General features: G+C 36.6%; 2 long non-coding RNA genes across 2 annotated transcripts in view; one reads left to right on the plus strand and one right to left on the minus strand.

Moving 5' to 3' along the window:
- Positions 1 to 4,054, minus strand: part of LOC112981694 (uncharacterized) — a 28,059-nt gene extending 24,005 nt beyond the window's left edge. Inside the window, exon 1 of the long non-coding RNA XR_003258782.2 lies at positions 3,955 to 4,054. This is a non-coding gene — a long non-coding RNA (uncharacterized LOC112981694). The remainder of the gene's footprint in view (positions 1 to 3,954) is intronic.
- LOC112981690 (uncharacterized) overlaps positions 1 to 15,645 on the plus strand; it is a 122,382-nt gene that overhangs the window by 76,781 nt on the left and 29,956 nt on the right. The window lies entirely within an intron of this gene.

The raw sequence follows: 15,645 nt of genomic DNA on the forward strand, positions 1-15,645 counted from the left end.
TAGCATATACACAGGTGAAAATTAAGTCTTCTAAAAAGGATTTTTAAAAGTGCAAAGCTCATACAAGCACCTAGCTAAATGAATAATAGACAGGTGACTACTAAAAACACATTTTCCCTTGCAAATCAAACATTAAATAGTACAGAAAATCCTTTTAAACCAGTAAGTGCTATAAAAATCTCTGTAGAGGTTTTTTTTTTTTTTTGTGCACTAAAGGATAAAATCCAATATTTGTTGAGATGCATGGGGAAACAAATGAATTAAATGTAGGTATTTATGTGCTCCTCCTGCCAGTTTAAAAAATAATAATGATTCTGGGCCAAATCCTTAGCTGAATGACACATCTGAGGAGCTCCAATAGGTGTTTTTTGTGATAAATAAAATAGCAATATACACTTGTTTTACAGAACTGTCTAAATCTGTCATTAATTGAGTTCCATTTATCACATCAGCTGAGAGTATGGCTCAAAAAAAGATTCACCTGATTTTTAACATGAATTGGAATCTAGATGGGTTCAGTCACAACAGAAGTAAAGTTCTGAAATGCATGTAAGGCTGTCTGAGCAGACTTCTAGACATCATTGCCCTCAGGTAGAATAAAATCTGATACTGATGTGATTTAAAGGCAGCTTTTAAAGTATTTGGGTAACCAGCCACAGTTCATTTTGAAACTGGCTTGTAAGTATTACTATCTATTTAAAGAATTACTCACGATCATATGATCACATGATACTGAGTTTTCTATACAGCCAGGAAAACAATTCAGAGGAAAGCAGCCTTCCAAGTTTCCATATTTATGACTGTAGTCAAAGAACAAATTAATTTGTGTCTGGTTAGAATTCAAACAAGTTGGGGTTTTTTTTCCCTCTTTGTAGGTTCAATGAATATTATGAACTTTGTGAGTTATTAACTCAGCATCAAAAATTGATAGGCTTTTCATGAGCTATTTATAAGTTGATATATTAATAGGCTCCTTCAAAAAATGCAACCAACACCTTGGTTTCAAGTTTTACGTAACAGCCAAATTATTGTCAGCCATTGAGATTCTGCATTTAGGGCTTTCCATTAGGTTTCAGAAAGGATTGAAGAAGGGACATTATTGGCTTCCTGAATGGGAGCAGTGCAAAAGTCTAGAGACTTTGGATTTTAAGGATTTAACTTATCCGCTACAGCTACTCTGCTAGAGACTTGAGCATAAACTTGAGACTTTGAATTTTTATGATTTAACCTACTGTATGCCAGGACAACAGGCAAAAAAGAAAATCAGCAGGGTTTCATGAATCATATGCAACTCGGTGAGCATATATAATGTAGGCACATTATATAGAGAATATTTTTAACACAGGTACCATTTTGGCTGGTAATGGAAGAAGGCTTCTATAGATTTCTGGGGCTGTGCATGTCTCCCCATTGTATGACTCTGAGGCCTGCCGAGAAAAACCCCCGGGCCCATGCTCTGCTTGCTCTGCACAGTCCAGACCCGGGGAAGGACCGCAGAGTAGGTCAGTATTAGGAGAAGAGCCATGGACTTAGTCCCTACCCGATGGCCTTCAGAGCTGACACTTGCATTTACAGATGTCCTGGTAGCATTTCTCTTCTGCACAGGGCCTTGAAGCCCCGCATCAGGAGCTCTCTGAGGCAGCAGGGCTCTTTTCCTCCCTGGCAATGGTTTGTGCCTGTGCCTTCCAAAGAACGACTTGCAACTGGCATTGCCAACTGCTTATATTGTAAATAATGAACCTGATACTGAGTAAAGTTGTGGCATACTCTTTATTCTTGCAATTTCCAAGTGCAAGTTCCTTTGAAATAGCCTGACAGTTGAAGGAAAGTAAATGTTTTGGCGTCGGGGGGCTATGCCCATTTATTCCTTAGTTTCTCTGCTACAGCTGCAAAGGAGAGAACAAACTGGAGTGGTGTGTTTTGCGACGCGGACATCTGCCCACTAAATCTGGATGAGCCCACCAACATGTTTCATGTAGGTCACCAGTCAGCCATCAGATGGTAATGACTTTCAGTCACTAAGGACCTGTCCAGGTTTGAACGTGTGACCTAGAGGTGAAAGGTTCTGTATAACTCAGCACTCCCCTGAGTCACCCAGTACCTCACCAGTTCACACTTTGATGAATCAAGTCAGAAAAGAATAGAAACACGCTGCAGACAATACAGATTGCATGAACCAGACTCTGGAGTCAATTTTTCCACTACGTTTTCTGCAGCTTCAGTGCCATCAGCACAAATATAAATTCACGTATAGCCAATAAAAAAATTATCTACTCCAACTTTGGGTAGAAGCCACTGCATTTTTTTTTTAATGTGTACCTCCTCACTGCTAGATTTTTGGGAGAAGCTGCCTTTCAATTTAAAAAGGGTAATGAGATGATATAGAGCTAGCTGTTGCATGACAGGGAGGATTAGTTTCTTAATATTTGCCTGTGCTGGAATTAGAACCAGAGCAAAAAAGGTAGGTATGAAGAACTGTATGGCATTTTGAAACAAATAGTAAACTGAATGGCAAGTATTGTTTTCACATACATCAATATAATTATGGATCAATTAGTCTTTGAAAGTAGTGGAAATACTAGTAAAATAGCAGAATATGAGCCATTAGTGTAGGCACTTTTTGTATGGGAGTTACTTTGGCATCTGTGTGCATTTTTAGTATCAGTTTCAACACATATAGTGGTTGTAAAATAAGTTGCTAACATTTAAGGCAACACTAATGTTGCTAATATTTAGATATATGTTTTAAATTCAAATTCAAATGATGGCATAGGTTATATTTTCCATCCTTTCATGAATTAAAGATTCCAAATAGGGAATCAGATGTTAAAAAAAAATAACTTCTTCTCTCTCAACTTGAACAGTTAGGAATTCTTAAAAAGTGATATGCAGCCATTGGTTCTGCTGAGATGTCTGTGGTGTGTATAGCTTCAGGTCCCACAAAGGCAAACAGCCTCTTGAACTCACACCTTCATTGACTGGAGAAAGGTTATATGCTTCTAAGGCTACAGTTTGCCATATCACAGATTAGTAGGTGCAGCATGCAAGTTAAAGATATGTCTATTCAGCAGAAAAAAAAGAAAAAAAGAGAAATTCTAAATTCTAAAATGTCAAACCACTTACCCTCCTGCTTATTATTTTAAAATTCTCACTTATGGCTTAGTGTTGGGAACTGAAAGGCTGAACAGAAATATTTTTAAATCCATGTTGTGCTGTTTCATATAAAATAGTAAGCAGATTTTTTAACTGATTAAGCTTTTTGCATTCTCATTTGAGTACTGGTCCTTGGAATACAAATGAAGGAAAAATAAAAATTGTATAATAACTGATCTTTGCCATGGTGTCCAGATTAGAACCATGCTCTGCGTAGAAGTGATGGGCATGTAAGCCTTTTCTATCAGGAGATCTGTCTGACACTCATCAGGCAGTGTTACTTGATCACAGCTGGATAAAAATGCACACCCAGGGCAAATCTGTAAACACCAGCTTAATCTGCATGGGAAAAGTTACTGTCATCTCCTCCGACAGAAAAAGCCTCCAGGACACATTCCAGCAGTAACAGTCACTTCAGTTTGTTACAAATGTTGTCAGAGTTAGACACAAAACCATTATAGATGTCAAAAAGCTACAACTGAAAAAATAAATGTATTGCTTTTTTGGTATTTTATTTTAGAAAAACTAGAAAAGTCAGTAGTTTTATCACTATGACCAAAGGAGTGTGTATGTGTTGGGGGGAGATCTCTATCATACACCGCTAACTAGCAAGCTGTATTTTAGCCTGTAATGCACAATGCTCTAACATTGCTTCTTTTTTATCTCAGGACACCTTAAAGAGATTTTTTCTTTTGAGGAGGGGCTGTCATTTGGCTAATATTTTGCAGAAATCTTCTTTGTGCATAAATTTAAAACAACTTTGTCTTTAGGACATTCCAAAACCTACTTTTGGCTTCTTACCTCTGTCAAGGGTTGTATTTGCAATTGCAAGACTGGATCCCATTATTCTTGTAATAAGTCCTGGAAAACACCGTGGATCACTTCATCCTCAGAATAGCTATAAACTAATGAAAAAAAAAAAGGGCTTTAATCAACTCTAGACAGTTTATCTAAAATAATGTGATTACAGATTCATATCTTTCTTGTCTTTTTTAAGCAGACATTCACATTTCCTTCAGTGAGATTATGCATATGTGCAAAGAGAGCGGGACTTGGGATTTGAGTCAGCTACCCAGTACTAGCAATGGGAAACTTTCATTTAAATTTAATGTGAGCTAGACCAGACCCTTGAGTCTCCAAAGCGAGAATCCTGATGCCACAAATTCCCTCTCCAGCCTCACATCTTCCCTTCTACCCTCCCATGCTCACACTCATGCATAACAGAGCTGCAGAATGGCTGGTTTTCTGCAATGTGTTAAATAAGAGGAAAGGGAACATTCAGAAGAAAACTAGGTATTTGGGGCTTTCTTCAGCCCAAGATTAATGTCAAGAGATTTTTCTTAGCATTAGTGTCAGTGCTAGCCAGGAAAAATGATCCCATTAAAGGGCCCCTCATGAATAATTCATGAGGCCCAATTTAGTGTTAGTACTAAGGGTGAGAGATAAACAGGTGATAGAGTTTGTAGGGAAACCATTGCGCTTGGCATGGTATTTTGATGTTATTAATAGTATTTTTTTAACATCTGAATATGTGTGGGAGGAGAAATAATATAGTTTTTTAAAGTAATGTTACTACTCAACTTTGAAAGTGAGGATCCATGTGATCCTGTATCACCAGATCATTAGTGATGAGCTATTCCCCCTTAAGTGCATTAAAGTATAATGCTCCATAGACATGTCAGTAATTTAGGGGCTGTGTTTGGCAACAGGATTCCTCGCTTCTTTGCTGTTCTCTTCTCAGTCCATTGTGAGTATGGAAGAATAGTTACCGCATGTAGCAATTAAGAATTTTTTTTCTCCTCAAATTAAAAGTTACATTTTTGCAATAACTGCAGTAGTTGAATAATTTATGTCCATTTAAATGGAATAACAGCACCGATGTTTACTGAAAAACCTTTTGTGTTTAGTGTAAAAAGGTGAAAACTATGGTGGTCTAGGAGAGATGGGGGAGGCCTGTGAGTACATGAGTGTTATTGTGCCTGTGACAATTGTCAGACTTCAAAAATACAATTGACTTCTTTAAATTATAGCATTAGTAGGTATATTCCAGCCAAACAGACTTTACAGGAGATGGAGAAAGGGCTGGTTGAGCTGTATTAGCTGATCACACAGGAAGCCCCTAATAAGGCTGTAAGGATCCTTTAATTTAAGCAGTATGTCCTGCTGTGTGATCACACATTTAAAAAGGAAAGAAAAAAGAGAAGAGCTACGGTATAGCTATAGGTGCCTGTAGAAGGCAACTGGGAGTCGTGCCTTTTCCCTGCTGCCCGTTGTGGCCAGCCACAATTCGAATCTGAGCGTCTCCATGTTCTGCCACCGCTCTTCAAGCCTCCTTTTTTTCTAAGCAACCTATGCATGGAGAAATGGCTACCAGCCACTCAGTGGTTTTGTTTTATACTGTATATTTTGCAGTTCTCACTTGTAGTTAGAAATACAAACAGAAAGAGAAGAATTTTAAATTCCTGGCAACTCTGAACATATAAAACGAGAGACAGTTTAGTACAGATGTATTTGCTGGGCCTGGCAATATGAGCCTTTCTATCTTATCAAACCTACTTTTGCATCCAGCCATAGGATATGATTCTGATTTGCACTAGTATAATTCCAATGCTACTTCCAAGGTGCAGGAAGGCTAGTGAGATCAGCATCAGGCCTGCTGCATTTATTCTGATAAATATTTACTGAAGATTGAATTCTACCAAAATGCCACTAGGATTTTACTCTAAACAAAAAATTATGTCTTTGGACTTGTGGCCTCTATTGCCAAGATCTGTGAGCTGTCAATCCCAGATGCTCATTCCCATGCAGTGGCTAGAGCTTGCATGGTTGAGCTGGTTTAATCCAAAACTAGGATGTCTCCACCAGTGAGTGATTGGCCTAGAGGCATGAAGTGACAGGACAGTACTTCAAAATTAATTTACTTAAGTGATGTTGCTGGTCTTTCTAGAGTGGTCACCTCTGTGGGACATTGGTTTTGTAAGCTAAATGCACATTTCTCAGTGTATAATAATCACTATCCCCTTAAGCCCCATAGGGCGACATAAATCCACTTTAAAAAAATTCTGTAGTGGCTTGTCTATGCATATGATAGTTCAAATTTCTATGGTAAAAAACACCGTCAACTCCCCAAGTTTCTGTTCTCGAAAAAAAACTCTAATATATCCAGGCTGTAATTAAAAAGTTGTATTTTTATAGCTGTACTTCATGAATCTCTACAGAAGTTAGGCAAGTAAAAAATATTCCCTGCTTTGAAATTTCTGTTTTATTCCTAACTGTACAAAGTGGGTAAAATATGAGAGTGAAATGCAACCTAGTGATCCAGGCATTGAGGAGAATAATGATACAATACACAGAGAATAGTTTTAAAGCATTAGGTTGAAAATGTATTAACATTTTACAATTTCACACCCCGATAATGCAGTCTAAGGGGTCCAGCAGGAGATGACGTGCCTTTACTGTGATGCCAAGAGAAGGTTTTCTTTCCACCTGCCCTCTTCAAGTCACCTGGAGGGATCCAGCTAACTGGTCAGCAGAAGTAAGGATGGAGATATGGGATTCCTTCCTCTTCACCAGACTTAAAAGATTCCTCTTGCTGCAAGGAGTGAGGTCAGATATCACTGGGGCCCAGACTTGGGTTTGCTAGTGGATTTGTCAAGAAGCTGAAATTGTGCCAGCAGCCTGCAGTTATCCTTCTGCCTCAGGCTATTGTCAGTCCTCATGGTGCTACACTTTTGTCCTGAGGAAAGAGGGAGGAACAAGCATGGTCCAAGAGGCTGGTTGCTTCCTTCCTGCTGGTGAGAACAAGGTCTTGCAGGAAGGCGGTCAGGAAGACCCACTTTTGACCACCAGGATGGTCTACGTGCTTCCCGCCTCCAAGGCATTGCAGGCTGCAGGAGAAAATGTTTTCTTGCTTCTGTGGTGAAGCACTATCCCTGAGGGAGCAGAAAGGATGGCATTCTGCTTTACCAGCACTGGGGTATACCTTCCCCTTCTGCTCAGAATACATGTGTAAAAATGCATTCACTTCTTTGAATAGTTGGTAGCTGTGTAAACGGTATGCTGTATGCGTGTATATCCTAGTTTTTCAGGTATCAGGAACATGCACATTTGCAAGTTTGGCATTATCTGTTTTCTGTGGCATTTTTGAGATGCTACATAAACACTATTCTACTGTAAAATGCTTCTGCCTTGGCTTATGCTTGGCACCAATTTGCATTGTAATATTACTGACACTGCCATTTAATTTGCCTAGTTGCCTATGGCCTAAGTGTAGGTAATTTACAAACCTTTAACAATGTTCAGCTTTCCTAAATGGTAGGGAGAAGTGCAATTACACTTAAAATGCACTGGAGCTCTATGTATCAGCAAAAAAGGACCTACAAAAGACATAATTACGATGTAATTGCTCACAAGTTGATGAAGTAAACATACATTATTAGAAGGCACTCATCTATTCAACTTAAGTGACATTACAGATAACATATTGCATAAATAGGAAGCCATTTTGTGACTAGTTAGTATAATAATAAAGTTGAAATTAAAATGTGTTATATGAATTTCTAAGAGCACTTCGAGCCTTGGCATCAGCTATATAGTGGCTTGCATTATACTCCATTTCTAGTTTTAAATGTTTGAATATTCTCTAAAGATATGTACCAATAAGTAATGGCATTATTAGGTACCCCCTAAAAAAAAAAGTTTCAGTTAAACATTTAGTTTGTCTAAGGCCATTTTTATACAAGGAAAATCACACAATGAAGCAGGAAATGGTCAGAGAGAGTGAGGAAAATTTTCAGGTTTTCCATTTGATAGGCAAAATTGTTCAAAACTTACGCCAGATTCACTCTCTCCTTCGTTTGTGGTCATCTGAACATAACTATAACAAAGGCAGTATTACTGCTGTCCATACCCCGTTCCAGACACCTGACAGAGCGTAATACTGCAGAGGACACACTGGACACCTGCTATTCAGGACTCCTACATTCAGGTGTAAAGACCAAACACCCAGCACCAGGGTCCTCCTGCTCTGCTTCAGTCAGTGGTCTTCCCTTATTGCAGCAGTCACAGGCTCTGCAGTGTCTGTGGACTTTGGTCTTGCACGACAAAATTGCATCCTGAATTGCTATCATATTTTAAAGATTCATGGCCTTGCATCTTTTTAACACATAGTGATTGAATATGAGCATGTAGAGTTAAATTTGGACATTCAAAATAAATGGTCTCTCTGGATCAAATTCTGTCTGAACCTACCAGCCCTGTGCCTGATAGTCAATGGCAGGATAGGCTTTGGGGGGTATTTGAGGCAAATGATGAGCTTACGCTCATGAAGCCTCAGGAACACCCGTTCCTCAAATGAAAACACCATATCCTCTCAAACCATGTGCGTATATGAGCATTTTCTCCTTTTTCCTGCTTCATAATGATGCATATTCCTTATTCCCTGTCCCTAGATGAAATCTTTCAGTGCCTGAATAGCTGCTGGGCTCCCTTCCCTTGCCAAGTTCCCCCCCCCCCCCCCGAGAGAAGTCAGGCTCCGTCTGCGAGGATGCAGAGCCAGAATGGTGAGTTTGGGGCCCATATCGTTACTGAAAGCAAAGTTGTCCCCTCAGATTAAGCTTGTGTTGTTAAGGTCCTAATTGGTGTAGAAAACTTTATTTTTAAAGAGTTTGCTTTCTTCTTTACCTCTTGTTATGCTTTGTGCTTTCCCAGTTAAAATCACAGTTCAATTTGAAAGTCAGGCAAATATCTTAAGACTCCTGGAGCCAGCTATTTAATGCTTTACTTTTCTTGTATGACCTTACAAGCTGTCTGACATAGTGTAGGTCTAGAGTGGATTGTTTACTTTTAATTTGCTCATAACAGCTTTCCTTGCCAACTTTTACAAACAATATGATATCATAGATTTTTACTTGGGATTCCACTCTGTTGAACACAGCTCGAATTTTTTTTTTCTAACCTCTTTTACTAGATAAATATGATAGTGGATTACAAACTTGTTAAGTATTTCCTTTTGGAAAACATTGTCTGATACTCGATACTGTACTAGGGCTCAACCTAAATTGGTTTAATTCCTTCTACCTGCTGTGTAGTTAGATGAGATCAACTAGACAGACCTTTCCCATTGGTTAAAGGTCAAAAATAGCCTAAGGAAGTGTTGTTTACAACACATCATGTTGAGAAATATACTTTTCATAGAAGGCATGACCATATTTTCATTAGCAGTGATAAAAAGCTTAAACAGTGCTGCAGATATAATTACTGAGGATTATTTTTAATCACAAACCTGTTTTCAAGAAGCTGTAGAAGAATAAAATTCACCAGAGAATATATTCATTATTATTTTACAATAATTATAACCAGATTATATGAAACATTGTTATATTTCCAAGCATTTGAATACATTTTAGAAACTCCAGTCACTTCAGAGTGAGTAAGAGTCATATTCTGATGACATTTATATAGCTGTAAATAACTTCACTGGCGGTTGACCCTATGTAAAATTATAATGGAGTCACTGATGACTGAAATTTTGACTGACATTGTTTTTTTCTCATTTTAATTATTGTTAGATGACAAGATGGAAACTAATCTGCTTATTTATACTATTCAAATTATTTAATCCTTCCAAAAAGAACCAAATTATTAATAGATTTTTAAATGTTTTGTAATGCAGTTGTCTTCATTTTGCAGAACTGAATATCAAACAAAGGTTACACTCATCTTTACAATGAATATGAGTTTATAAAAATCTCACGTTAAATAAGTTAAAAAAAATGTTTAAGAAATATAGTGTCTGTTCCAAACTAGAATAAACTGCTGTCCATTTTTTTGATGAAAGCTTGAATTTTATACTAATCTAGAGTGAATTTATAGTGAATTTTATACTTACCTATAATAGATGCAGTGGTCACTGAAATGTTAATAACATCGTATCTTCAGATATTGATATTGACTGTTAACGTATTTTAGAAAAAAAATTCAATATTCTCTGCTAACTAATGTAAACATATAAAGAATGCACAGGAGGCACTTTAGCATTAGCTTTTATATTTTGTATGTATAGTTTCCTAGGAGAGATTTATTTCTAGGATATTTTCTCCAAAAGAAAAACAGTACAGGGTTTTCACCTTTATTTTATATTGGAGCCCTAAAGCTTGCTTGAAAGATGTTTACATGGACCTAACAAAACAATTAGTCATTTTCTTGAACCATTTAAGCTGGAAAAATGGCTTTTTCATTAAACCTGAATGTTTCATGTAGACATTTTCAAAACAAAACAGTAATATTTTTTATTTCGAAAATCCTGTTCTTTCATAAGTGATTATTTCATTAAGTTGATCTTATAGGACAACCAAAAAAAGCCTTGAGCCTCAAGTGTAACCATTATTTCTTTAAATTTAGGCATAGTGTAAGCCAAAATTTTAAATCGTGTGCATACATTAAGTGGGATTTATGGAAATGATGGAGGCTATTCACATGCTGTGTTTCAGAGGACTGGGAATTAGAAGTCTTTGTTCCTTCCATAGTTGGGGGAAGAGAAAGGCCTCTCCAGAGGGGGATTCAGCAGTTCAGGAGTTACAGGATTTCTCTACAGGAAGAAGACTGCTAGAATGGACCATGATATTTTTCAAACAGTATCTGACCAGTAGAGTGAGAGTTACATTTACAAAATATGGAAGAGATCAAGGTTTTTCTGCTAGGTATTAGTTATATGGTAGGTAGTGTTAAACAAATGATAAGAGATTGATAGATAATTTCCTGTAAAGTCCAAATGCAAATTTCAAAGTAAAAATAAATGCAAATTTTCCAAAACTATAGATATTGTTCCATGTTGTTGCCATCCTCCCAACAGTCACATCTGTTCACACAAGTCATATCTGAGAAGAATAACATTTTCAGTTTTATACGGCTTGACATCTTCGGAAGACTAGACAGGGGAAGATCTGGTAATTTGGTAATTTACAGCATTAGATAATTAAATCACTAAAGAGGAGGGAAAAAAAACAACAAAATGATGATGAAGAGTGACTTTCAGACATTTGTGATGACACATTTGCCTCTTATGTGAAATTCCCTGAATTTTCATAAAAGATATGCACTGCAGCCTTGAAAACCTGATTTTATTACAGATCATTAGCGTTACATCTGAGCTGGTTTTAGGAAAGCTCTCAACTTCAGTGATCTCCGGTCAACTACTTGACAAAACATCCTGACGTGTTGACTTTTGAGCTTCTTTGGCAAATCATGATTAATTAATTTTTGGATGACTGTCTTGGTACTGGAAACTACCAATGTCCTAAGATGTAAAATCAAGGTTAATGGTAATGCCAGGTAGCATACAATATTTGAATATTTAGGATGATACCTTAAATTTACTATTTTTCTTAATCATTCTTAGTTTACCTTTTTAAATGATTAGTTAGCAAAAAATGTGTTGCACATTTTAAACAGCACTTAAATGGAATCAGTGGATCTTAAACGTTCAGCAGGTGGAGAGTATGTGGCTAATATGGACAGCAGAGTCCATGTTTGTATTTTATATGACAAGAAGCAGTAACTTGGTAATTAAGTAAATATTGTAATAAGTATGGCTCTGACATCCACTTGAAGCTTATAACTCCCCAGGGAACAGATGCTTAATTTGTGGCCCTGATAATAACCTAATGAACCTCGCATCTTACTGGATAGCTTAATAAACTTCAAAGAAAATAAAACAAGAATCTATGAGTAAAAGTACATCCTTAGCTTTTCATTAAACAAAATGAGCATGAGTCAAGGCCCAGCATGGCTTCCAAAGTTAAAGCTACCAACTACAAAGCAAATGTATGCAGAGAAATGTACAACAAAAGACATAGCTTTTAAACCTCCAGTTGAGTCTCCATAAATGTTGCTTACAAAAGCTACCATTCTCTATGTTAACAAAAAGTTGTGGATATGTTCTTCACTAAATCCTCTTTCCCCATATAATCCACCTTGTGCACTTTATCTCAAGTGTGTTTTATCTGATCTAATCCTGGGCTCATTCATTCTCAGATAGAAGCAACAGGATTATTTCACACTTAAACTAGGCCCAGTCTTTCTGTGGGTCCATAAGAGGACACCTGGGTAATGAGAAATTATCTATGGAACAAAAGATTAAGCAGGTGCTAAGGAAAAATAATTCTTTCAAATACAGCATTTATTTATGGAAAAGATAAAACATTTTTATTCAGAAAAATGTTCAGAGGAGGTCCTACATTTTAAAAGATGTGAGCTCATACAATATTTAGTATCAATATTACTTGGCACAAGTTACATCAGAGGAGACCAAATTCTGTTTTAGTCACACTAAGCAACATTGATTTCCTTGGAATTAATCTGACTTTTAATGGGTGTAAAGTGTGCAGTATACAGGGCATATCAAAGGAGTGATTTTAACCAGCTGAAAGAAAACAGTTCATACCCTTTTTCCCTGCTCTACCAGCCGTTAGCTTAGTATACTTTGAGTAACGGGGGATAGAGGAGGGAGGCTTTGTGGCTCAGTAAATTAATTTCAATTTTTTTTTTTTTTGGTTCACAGTAGTTGGCAAGACAACTTGGTTAGAAATAAAATCTCCCCCCACCCAGAAGTTGTGGGACGTGGATTAGTATCAACCAACTTCAGTCTCCTTTTCTTGATTTGGCATAAATTTAAAAAATGTATACGTGTTCATATATCTATTCCCATACCATCTCTATAGCATCTATATCTGCCTATGTATCTCCTTTGGCTCTTGCCTGACTGAACATGAGACCTCAGGATCACCTCAGATACTGTCTCCTCTCCACTTCCAGCGTCCACCAGACTCTTGATGCTGGGTATGAAGGCAAAGCAGAGGATATGCCCTCTTTTCTTTAATGAAGTTACCTTAGTGAAGGAGAAGGAGCGTCAGGCACATCTATGGAAAAAAGAGGCATATCTCCCAGCAAGCAGGGTCACTGTGTAGACATTTTTGCCTCTGTGTTCCTTTGATTCAATTGGCTAACAGGAAGAAAAGACATTTCACATGACTTAGTCCATATAACACATCCTCAGCTCAGTATTAGCTAGAAATTAGAGAGTCAAATATTTCCAGTTATAAAACCATGGACCAGTTCCCGAGGAGATATAAACTGGTATAACGTGCCATTATTTTCTAATCATTCCTTCCTTCCTTTTTGCCATCAGCCTCCTTACAGACCAGGGTACAACAGCAGAGAATTTGTCCCCTAATTCCACAGATGCAGTGGGACCACGGACTGATATCATGACTGAGTGGTCATCCTCTGAGTTTTGTTCTCTCCAAAGAAATATTGCAAAAGTGCAGTATGTGAATAGTTTCACAGGATTCAAATGAATATATTAATGACTTATTACACTAGAGATAGAAAACAGATACACATTAGAAGGAAAAAAAAGAGCAGATGTGATCTAAATCCTCAAGCCTAGAGATATAGACTAATCTACTGCTTAACTGGCTAAGGGGGAAGAAAGGTCCAGTAGGTTATACAGCTGCACGGTATTGCAGGTTTTGTTCCTTTTTCCTTGAAATGTGTGATGATCCATATCTTGTTCTGGCATAAAGATGGAAATGGAGTTTACATTGGGCTTTCAGTTTGGGAAGGGAAGGGAAGGTCTCAGTTCCTTGAATTTTCACAGTTTCACTGGATGTACACAGGGAGGTGAGAGTGCTCAGCACCTTGTAAGCATCTCTGGCTCAATACCAGAAAGCAAGAATACTACATTCAGAAGTGTATTTACTTAAAGTGCTAGGAAAAGGTACTTCAGCTTTAATATTTTAAAATTCTTACCTAAGACATGATGCATGCTTTGTGGAAGCAAGCGCGCCTCAGCAATACAAAGCTTCAGTTTAGAATTGTATTATCAAGGATAAAATGTCTGGATACTGAGAACTGAAGTTAAAAGGCATAAATCCCTTCTTTTTTGAAGCATATGCAAATACAGCTATATTCAGTCTTAGGGCTTGTAAGTTACTTTTCAAGTTGTCTCCTAAGTCAATCTGTATGAATAACTAGGTTTTTTTAAATATGTTTCCAGAGAGATCCAAAAGATTTAAAGAAACATTAATATATTATTAGGTAGATGGAAAAGATACATCATGACTTAAAAATTTGCTTGAGCCAGATCAAAATTCTGATACTTTAAATACTTAAAAAACTTGAAATGAAGTAAATTCATGATAGTTCTTGTGCAAATATTGAAAAGCTTCAGTTGTAAAGTACTTTTTTTCCTGAACTTGTAGAGACATTTTTCTAAGTGAAATAATTCCAAAATTAATGAGAATTTTATAGAAGAGGTTTTTTTTTTAAGAAATCAAAATTTGAGCTGAAAAATCGTGCTTTGGTCAATTTTTTAAAAAATGCCTATAACATGTCCTATGCCTATACATGTTATACCATGTATAACTGAGAATGGTTGCCAAATTTTTTTTTCTTCTGTGTGGAGTAGCTCATTTATGCACTATTTTATCTAACAAATTAATGGAGCACGTTTTCTCCCAGATATGCCGCTGGTAAGATCCTTTAGACTTAGAGAAAGACTAATACAAACATGTAGAAAGACAAAATTAGAATCATGCTAACATTGTTGAATGCCAATATTAAACTAAAGCTAATTTTTCTCCATTAGTATTTGGCAATGGAAAACACTTCTTTTTTGTCCTTCAGTAAAGCAAGCTTTGCTCATCATCTTGGTCTCCCCAGATCCTCCCTGTTGGTGTGACAATTCCAGCACATTGACCAAAAGGGTGAGGGGTGGAAAAATAGAGTAAATATGTAAACATCCGAAGCTCAATAAAGTACTATTAATAGCTTCTTTTAGAAATGACTGAACATGGAGCAGCAATTCTCTGTCACCTCCAGGAATTCCTCTAACCAAAGATTCATGCACATAGATTTAGAGAATTATCCCTCTCAATAGTGGGAGCAGTAATTTAGTACCTGCTGTTTACAGTCATTTAACCCAGGAGGTATTATCCAGGACACATACAGAAAAAAGATCATTACATTTTTTTTGAGTTGTCATCCAATAGCAATTAACAGAAATGCAAACAAAGTTAGGGCTGTCAAACAGGTAAGATGAAATTTTAAATTCTTTTCAAGTATAGCATTTCACTGTTGTTTCCAAATTTAAAACAATATGCTGTTACTAAAAAATTAAATATCAGTAGACTTTGAAGACCTCAAAGTTTTCAGAAATATATTTTAAACAGAATTTTTGTCCTTTACCAATATCATGGTAAAACATATTTGTCAGTATCAAGAATATGTATTTATCTTACTGATGGGGGTAGTCCTATTTGTTTATGATAAGCTGTTGCTTCAGATAAAGGTATTCTCTTGAATATATATTCAATTATTATAATATATTATTATTTTATTATATTATATTATTATATTACTATATCATTATATTGTTATATTATATTATTATAATATGTTATTATATATTATTGTATTATTATGATATTATAA

Source organism: Dromaius novaehollandiae, chromosome 9, assembly GCF_036370855.1.
Source record: "Dromaius novaehollandiae isolate bDroNov1 chromosome 9, bDroNov1.hap1, whole genome shotgun sequence".
NCBI lineage: Eukaryota > Metazoa > Chordata > Aves > Casuariiformes > Dromaiidae > Dromaius > Dromaius novaehollandiae.